Below are 10,198 nucleotides of genomic sequence, written 5' to 3'. Positions count from 1 at the left end.
AACTGTTATACTGTATCACGTATTAATTATTACTTGGATATACAAAGAACATTTAACTTTTGATGTGTTTAGTACATTTAGCTAATCATACTTATGTGCATACTGTAACTTTGACTTTATAAAGATTTAAAATACTTTTTTCAGCACAGAGAAGTACTGTCAATTTAACACATGCAATAAATCTCTTATTTTAAAAGTCAAGCTCTTTTTATGGCTGACTTACAGTATTTTAGAGCTAACAAGTTAACAAGCGTTTAAATATTAATTTTCATAGTTCACCATATTTACATATATCGCTCTCTATATTCAGTATTTCATGCAGAAACCTGTGATTGTTGAACAAATTTTAATGAGCAAAACCCATAACGCAAAGAGACAAACTGACTTAATTTGAACACAGAATGCAGCTGTGTTTTTACAATGCCTAAAACACTAGACTCACATTCTTAGTACTAACAATAAAACCCCTTGTATTAAGTTTCTATTCTTATATTTAGAGCTTTTCTTTGGTCCTTCCTCACTTGGCTGGGGGGCTCCCAATATTTAAAAAGAAAACACAACCTACAGTGTGTGTCCACTTCAAACCCACCAACACACGGAGAGAGAGACTCATCCACCCAAAACTCAAGAAGAGAAATATACACACAGGTGTACGTGGCCTCGTGCAGTGAAAGGTGTTCAGAGCTCAGTTTAGAAACTAAACAGCTGCCAACAACAGTTGGGATTTGATAGCATTATTGCATTAATGTTTAAAAGGCATCAGTAAAACAATATAATGAGAGAGTGGCATTTTGTGTAAAGAGTTTTGCACATTGAAGTTTGGTAAAATCTGTCTGCTGTGAAAGACTGTGACATTGTAGTATAATATACTGCAGTAATAGTAATGGTAGCATGTACTGCTACGGTTTCAGACAACAACATTTCTATTAGGACACTGATAAGATATCTCAGGTCGTAACTGTTTGACAGTTTGCATCAGATGTGCGACGACACTTTTTGGTCCCCACCCATTATCTCTCACCACCAGTCAATCTGGCTACACCCTGTCTTCACACAATTTAACCCCTGCTCTTCCTCAATGCTCCTGAACACATACACACACACACATACACACACACACACAGAGATGGACGGACACACACACACACTGGTCGGCTGCAATGACGTTAATCCAGTAAACGGGGGGCTGCTGGAACGTCCTGCAGCACTCTTTTGAGCAGCACCAGAGCATGTCACCCTCACAGTCACACACCCTGTGGCCTGTCGCTTCGCTGATCACAGCAAATATAGACACAACCCACACTTTGTTTGACCATTTGCAGGTGAAATGAATCTACAAACACTTATGCCAACCACAAGCTACAGTAACATTGTCATAGGTGTGCAGGCGGATATTGTGGATATAGGGCGTCTCCCATTAAATTGTGTTTATGAAACGGTGCCAGGTTTTCTCCCTCACTTTGCTGTTCATGGAATTTAACCTAGAAGAAAAAGCATCCTCTAGTGGAGGAAGCTCACAGTGCTGTGCACGGAGGTTACAGAACAACTTGTGCATGTTTATCTCTCCTATTATTATTTAGTTATTTTCTTAATTACGTTTTCACATACTATAACTATATTCTTACATCATAAAGTCATTATTATAGATTAGTCGACCCGGCCTGACTAGTTAAAATTAGCTCCACCTAAACCAGCTGCAACAATAAAACGTCTGACACACACTGATACTAATCCAATGTTAATTATAATAATAATGTATCAACACAATACATATTAGATAACACTGACACTGCAACACAATAACCTACATAACTTGTACTTTCACTTTGGATACTTTGAGTGTATTTTTCTGATACTACCTTAAAATTATATTATATAATATATTATTATTACATTATATTTCTTCTTATTATTATTATTATTATTATTATTATATAGTAAGACGCTGAATGCTGTTTTTTATTATGAATGAAAAATGTAAATGTTTATTATAATTTAGAAACGACTCTGCTGACATGCAAGACGACCAACAGTTTACAGAAATTCAGTTTGATGTCCAAGAAAAACTAATTTTCATGTCTGTCATTTTGTTTAACAGTGGCTGAAAAGGCTCCTCTGATTCATCACTACATGGTGACCAGTTTAAAAAAATGTTCATATCAAAACTGATGCAATAGGAACACAGATATTTCACACGTTCTTCTTCAGCCTACATTACCCACAATGCAGCTAAACCGCCAACAGTTTGGGTGATATTCAGATGTATAAAGATAGCAGCAACACAGGCAGCCTCCCAAAGACGTGTAAACACACTTTCAGTTGTGAAATCGGCCAAATTTCAGGTGTAACTGTAAGAAATAAACAAAACGCTGCGATCCTCTGTGACTATTCCGTCAGTGAGCTGGACAGAAAAGAAACCACTGAATCAAAACCACAACACTGGTGGTCACAGTGCAAATGGGAAATCCACACCCAGGCATTAACAAAAACACACACGCTCACGCGTCTCTGTGAGTGTGTAATGTATGTGATGGTACATCTGACACACACACACACACACACACACACACACACAGCAGTGTAGGTCTGAGGAGTGAAGGGGGGGGTGGGTGACAGCACAAGTAATCGTGTAAAAAGCATTCCTCAGACCCTCTCTCCTGGTGGGTGGCCTGCTTGGACGCTGCACCATCGAGGCTGCAGCTACTCTTTCTCAAAATCCTCCCCGTCCATTGTGTCGGCCCACTCAGCTCATGCTACAGACACTGACACGTTGACACTGCTGCTACTGATCATGTTGTCTTTAAACACCAGACGATCTTTGACCACAGCCGACACAGGCCTTATTAAACATTTATTAGCTAAAGAGCTGTTTACCAGCTTCTTACTCTGTATGTATTTAGAGAAATAAAATGGAATCGAATTTGCTCTGATTTGTTTTCAATCTGAGCAAAGCTCTCCTCGTGAAATCAAGCTGAACTGGCCCGTCTGCAAAAGTTGGGTTCAACTATTCATTTCATTTGCGTGCAGGAGCAATGATGCACTCTCAGTCAGCCGCTCAGCTAGCTAGCCGTGGCATGCTTGAACTGGCAGAGTAGTCAGCCACTCCATCATATTTGACAGTTGAATCAGCCGCAGCTCTTAATGCATGAATGGCAGGTTTCATCTATTTTCTGGCCAACCCCAATCCGCAGCCGACCACAAGACACCCACACTAGCTACAGACATGTTGCACATGTTCACAGAGGCCAAGAAAACAATAAATATCAAAAGCAGCACCTCCCATGACCTATAGTGCATTAAAACTGGTTCTACTGCTACTTTTAAATCCACTCGACATCTCTGGTGTTTCCAGAGATACCAGCTATGCTTAACATTAGTACAGTCTTATGGAGCAGACCTGCAATAAATCCTGCTGTCGTGAAGGTGATTGTGTTTATCATCATTTAGAGAGATGTTGGTTCATCTTTATGCTTGTTTGTACTAATGCGTTCAGTGTTTGAATTGTTTATTCTACTCTCAATAATAAATAGTAAACTGGGTGAACAAAATATATTAAATACTAATTTTTGTGTATGTTTATTCCCATATGAATATTCGTATACAGTAAAAAATGAATGTGATGAAAAGATTTAAGAGACTTTATGAACCAGCATCAAAATCAGTCTTGGTGTGTGTCCATATGTTCTTTCTCTCCTTCACTTTACTGTAAATGTATTAAAATTAATTAAATTATCAAGTATTAGTATTTTTTAATTAGGTACAGCGAAGGAAAAAAAAACACAACTGAATTAGGTTTAACTTAATTCATTATTTGTTAGATCAACTTGAATATTTTAAGTTAAATAAACTTAATTTAATTAGGTTCAACTCCCTTGACTGAGATACTGTAAATGTAACATGTTGTTTTTTTCAGTGTAAAAGTACAAATACCACAGTGTAGAAATAGTCCACTACAATTTCAAAGGACTCCTGCATGCAAAATCTTTGTAAACTGTGACAGATTTTGTGGCATCTAGTGGTGATATCACACGATGTCTGTGACGTCTTATGATCACATAATAAGTGAAGTCATTATGTTACTTTAAATAGTTACATATTTAGAAACTGGATTTAGTGAATCTCCTCAGTCTGTAAGACTCTAGGCCACGACTTCAGAGTAAGAAAGGGAATATTGAATCTACAGTTCAACAACACGTGACTCCTTCTCTCAAGCCAGTGTTTAGTTTGTTCAATCTTTGCCTCTGCAGAAACATGGTGACCTCCGTGAAAGACGACTCGCTGCCTGTGCAGATGTAAAATGCTTTTTCTAAGCTGAAGAAAAAACAACTATATGCTAATGACAACATACAATCATTACTGTTAACAGATCCCACTAAATCTTACACATCAACTTTAAATACACTCTAAATTTAATTTAAAGTACTTTTTACTCCACTACATTCATTTTTCATTTCTAACTACCAGTTATCTTAAATAAACATCTACATACAACGGATGACGAGCCTTTCAAATATTACACACTATTATAGATTATTTGATTCATGAAATACCTGCTGTTACATCTGGGACATGCTGATCTCTGACATTTAGTTGTAGTAGTTTTACCTCAGTAAATGACCTGAACAGTTCATCCACTACTGGTTTTTACACGTTTACCTGTTTGTTTTTACTCTCAAAACACAGCACAGAGGAGAAACAGTGAAAAAAGTCTATAAAAACAGAAATAAAGAGAAGCGGAGACAGAAATTAAAGAAAATAAACCAAGAAAAGAATTCACACACAATCGCGCTACAAGGAGCAGCTGTTGGTGGGAGTATGCTTGTGTGTGTCATTACATGTTTTCCTGTGGCGTTCATACATAGTTTCTCTATTCAGCAGGAAAGCTCGGCTCTCAACACCACACAGAGGCAGTTAATACCCCTGTCTGTCAGAGCCGCTCAAAGAGCAAGTGATTGGAGATGACAAACGAGGTAGTAAGACGGGTCAGGCAGCTATACGGCCACAGCAGCAGAGAGAGGCGGGACTGGAAGAAGCGAGTGCCAACAGGGAGGAGGTTCATGCATTTTATGTGTGTTCATGCATATTTGGTGCTCATACCGTGATGGTCTGTGGTGGTCTGACGCCACGCTCGTCTGTCAGGTCTGAGTGTTTTGGTTTTCCAGCTCTGGAATCCCTCCCAACACCAGCTCTGTCCCTCGTGGGGTCTCTGTGACTCAGGGTTAAACACTGGCAGTCTAAAAAGAGGGAAAGTGTGTGTTTTGGTGAACATGTGGCCACAAAATCTTATTTTAATCCCAGCGTGTAGAAATGATCCAAACTCACCAAACTGTAGGACGAGTGGTTCAGGAGGCTTCATCTTGGTATGGAGCCTTCAAAGGATGGATGCTCGAATCAAAAGGGTTAATAAGGACGGCTCCATCATGTACAGTACCTTGTTCAGCAGATTTATTACATTTAGGTTCAGGTTAATTAGTTATTAGTGTATTTACTGCAAAACATTTCAAGTGCATCGCAAGGGCTGAAAAAAATGGTGTATCACATTTATTCTACCTTCATTTATACTTGTCATTTCGTGTCCATTATCCAAATTATATCCAAATAAATAGCAATCCCACCAAGGGTACGAGATGTGAATGCATCTGTTAATTTGTGACCATATGAGTGATTTAAGAGGGGAAATGCAAAAAGGAAAACCACCGAGCTCACAACATGTAGTTAGAGAACTAAAAGTCCACATAAGTAAAATAAATATATATTAGTGTCTTTGAATCAATATTTCTGAAGCTAATGTTTCACATTATTTTTCAATTTAAAGACATATCAAACATCTCAATTAAAAACAAAAAAGTATTTTAATATAATTTTAGCTTTAGCTTTAAGAATGCTGACAATAAAATGACAATGATTTTTATTATTATCTGTCAATATTTTCTCAATTAATTTATAAGTTTATATTTATAAAATACCAATAAATGTCAGCAAATGAAAGGATTTCAATTTGTGTTTTGTCAATTAGCTATTAATAAGTATAAAATCAAAGGCTTTATCACACCAAGGTATAATAAAAAAAATTAAAGCAGTTGATGTCTAACAACATAACTAATAATTTTTATACATAAGAGGAAATGCAGAAATGGAGTTAACAATAAATATACTGTCAAACAAACTGTGAGATTTTCCTTCAGTATTTTGTGATTTGCCACCACTGAGCACTTTAACTTCAGTGCAGCTTATTCCTGGTCATAACTTAGAGTGAGCCGAAAGTGAAGCAGAGAGAAAGGTTTTCATGACAAATGCTGCCAGGTTGAGGGCCAGCCGCACTGCATGCAAAACAGTACAATGGGACAACATTTGGTGTGCAAATCCATCAGTCCATTCAAATGGTGTCTCAAACAAAAAGTTGATACACAAACAAATCAATTAAGTTGAGGGGGGGGTGAGAGTGTAAATCATGAATATAAAGGAAGTTTAAATGCAGTTTCATGAGCTTACAAGATGGAAGAGACTGACACCTTCAGATGAATCATTTCACCGTCCACTCACTTTAACTAAAAATAACTGCTGCACAGTGTCAGGATTTCCCTGCTCTGCGTTAAGGAGGCGTCTCAGCGAGCCAGGCGGTGGAACCTGTCCGTTTCTGGATCTATTCTCCTACTTTAATCCCGGAGACAGTCACACCCATTACACTGCCATTGTGCAGCTGAAACCTCTCTATGCATGACAGAGAGTGTAGGTGCTTTAATTTATGAAGCTGCATGCACAGACAAAATCACACACACGCATGTGCTGTATGTCCACACATGGACACGTGATTGTATGATTTAATTTCTTTTTATATCTGCAGCTTTAAGGCCTCAGTCTGTGTCCAGGTGTTAGACTGACAGGACGGTCTCTGACTCACTGGGCACTTGAGGAAACCAGTCACTAAAACAAAACCTATTCTGAAAAATGCAGAAAAACCTGTCAAGCAGCAGCGCTTCATCCCACTGAACAAAACCGTTTTTGAAATACATTAAATGCAGATTACGGACTTATACAATTTGTGTGTCTATTTTAAACCAGACTAATTCCTTATATTTTAAGCTAATGCCCCTCGTTGAACCCTTTCTGCCACATTTTCTGGTTCTGTAACTTCAGCCCTGTTGTTACTGATGTTCCGGCTTCTGTTGCCCTTCGCTGCAGGCGATCAAAACTTGTTTTGATAGATTTAGGCATCACCTCTGATCACCGATTATGCGAACAACAAACTCGCCAATGAAATTGCTGAACATTGCCACTGTGCAGTCCAACAGGACAAGAAACGCAGGCATTTAAACAATCTGACAGTCAGTGATTTAGTCAGATTGTGGCATATCAACACTGTATTTGTAGATGAAACACCCAAAATGTCAGTAATAATCATTTATCATGCTGGAAAACAAAGATCCTGCACAGCTACAATAAGCACTCTAGGTCACTTATCTCCCTCTTGGAAATAAATTTTGTTTTCAGATGTCAGTGATTAATTGAGTGTGTGAAACGTCTTTGTTACAACAACAGTTGACAAATCAAGAAAAATGAGACCAAATTTGACTGGTAAACAGAAATGATCTTTTAACTATAGACAAAATAGTTCTTACAGTTATCGTCTGTTTATTACTGTATCATTTGGGCTTTAAAAGTGTCTGATTTGTTGATATTCGGATTACTGATCAGGCTTTTAATCTCTTTGAATACAACATTGCCCACAGACACAGCATTAGTATGAACGCTGTCAACGACCTCCCTCCTTCCATCCTAGTTGTTCCTTATATTGATATTGATGGACACAGAGTACATTATGTAAGATAACACGAATCCCCTGACAGCATAGACGGTGAATAGACCATGACAAAACATGTGGAAGCTAAACAAAGAAGAGGAAAAATCTGCTTTGGGGCAGACTTCCACCTGCACCTGTACAGAGAGAGAGAAATCCAGGAGAGTAGGTTTGTGATGAGGAAAGATTATCAGCATTGTTCAACAGCATTTCCTATTCTCCCTTTCTATGGCTCACTTGCTCACGCCTACTGTTTCCACAACGGCTGACCCACCTGTAACCTGAATTTGCACTTTTGGCAAGCACAAGGCCAAATCACCTCTTAACAAAACCACAAAGACCTCTTATCTTTCAATTCACCGAGCGCCAGCAAAACAAATCCACAATTATGTCACATATGGCACTAAACTAAAACCGTTTTTTAAGACGATACTGCTTCAGGGTATCTGCGTGCACCTTTTAAAGTGAATAAAATTTAGATTTGGGGTGGCTTCCATTGAAAAAACATTCTTTATTGGGTCTAATTACAGCAATTATACTGGTAGCAGATCTTTAGAAGATTCTGTCCACAAAGGAAAAGATATGCTGTGTTTGAGTGCCTGATTGCTTACACACAAGATGTGGCTTGTACTGGCTTTTTGCCTTAAGCACAGATAATCCACATGTGTCAGTGATTGAGGAGGTACAAATCCCACAGTAACAGACACACAGGTGGCACTGGAAAGAAACAGCATACCAGTCTAGATTTCTTTCTCTCACTTACTTGTACTATTAACCAAGTGAGGCCGAGTCAGCCTCCCCTTCTGCACAACCCACATACAGGTATGCAACACCCAGTGCACGGCTGTATCTCTATCATTTCTGAACACACACTCACACCAGCGGACTGCTTTGCACCGCATCCTGTTTAAGTGGTCATGCTCGAGAATCTCACTCAAGTCATGCACAACCGTTGCATGTGTCGTATCTTTCTCCTAAGTGGAAAGAGAAAGAAATTGTAACCCGACAATGTAACCTGACACTGAAAATGACTAACTAAACACTTAGTAAACTAATAAACATAGTAACTGAACATTGGATCTATTTCATTGAAACTTCAGAAAACAGACATTGGGATCTACCAACAGAAAATGTTACTGTACACCAAACAAACTTTGACTTCAATTCACGATTGAACAGTTTACAAAGTGGGTGAATGAACGTGTTCAGTATTTGGTTTCCAGTCTACTAGAGGTGACTTCTCATTGGGTGCAAGAGGATTAATGGAATAGTGTGACTTTTTGTGAAAGGTAAATATGTAGCTGGAGCCAGCAAAGTGTTGGTTTAGCCTAACACAGAAAATAATGGAAATAGAGAAAACGGTCATTATTAACTGAATTCATTTGTGCAAAGATCAATGTGTTTTTGTTCAGAGGACTATTTGTTGGCTTTATCACCCTGGAATCCCCTCTGGTGCTGGCTAATCCAGCTGTTTCCTCAGGTTTCCATTCTCAATGTTAAGCAAAGCTAAGATGAGATACTGGAGAGAGAGTCGCACCCAGGTTGACTGGATCTCAGCTCATAGACGTGTGCAACCGGTGATAAGGAGTAAAAGGCAATGTCAGCTTCTCGTGCACGTGGTATATGTCACGTCTTTCATTTTAAGCTGCTGGGGTCTAATTAGAGCAATGTTTTAAAGTTTTATGTTAAGCTGTCACTTGATGTACATTGTTTTAGGTAAATTTACACAGTAGATCATTTGTTTTACATATTTTTTATTGCGTTTGTTGTTTCATAACGTCATGTATTTTATTATGCTTTACATATGCTATACTCGTATTTGTGTGTAATTTGTCCTCCAGCACAAGAAATTTGAGTTGAGGTTGAAGAGTCACAATCTTGGCAACTAGTGTAGTTAGATGATTTGAGGAGATGTCACCAATTCTTTTACAAAATCTACTTACTATTTATGATTCACTTAGATAAAAATCTATCATCTCTTTATATTAAAATAAATCAACAGGTTCAACATCACATAATGACAAACATGCGTTTTGGGGCCAAGGCTCTTTCTACAAGTGCTTCATCTGCCAGGCTTAGAAAGACATGTCAGAGGTTTGACAGCTGAGAAAACACAACACTGTGCTCAGGGATATTGGTGGAAGCCGAATGAATACCTGTATCTTCCTGCTTGGGAATCAGAGGATTTAAGTGGCGGTGAAAGCTTGTCAGCAATGACACACAAAAGCCTTGTTGTGCACCACTGAACAATGGCTCTACCTGCAACCAAAGCAGCGATTACGTTCAAGTTAAAGTAGAAGATTTAAAAACTGAATTACCCATTATTGCTGCAATAATAGAGCTACGACTTTCGCTGGGTGTCTAGTTCACGCAGACAAGAAAGACAACAAATAGCGAGTA

Source organism: Anabas testudineus, chromosome 1 (assembly GCF_900324465.2).
Source record: "Anabas testudineus chromosome 1, fAnaTes1.2, whole genome shotgun sequence".
NCBI classification, from domain to species: domain Eukaryota; kingdom Metazoa; phylum Chordata; class Actinopteri; order Anabantiformes; family Anabantidae; genus Anabas; species Anabas testudineus.
The sequence above is the reverse complement of the archived record's forward strand: the minus strand, read 5'-3'. Positions refer to the sequence as shown.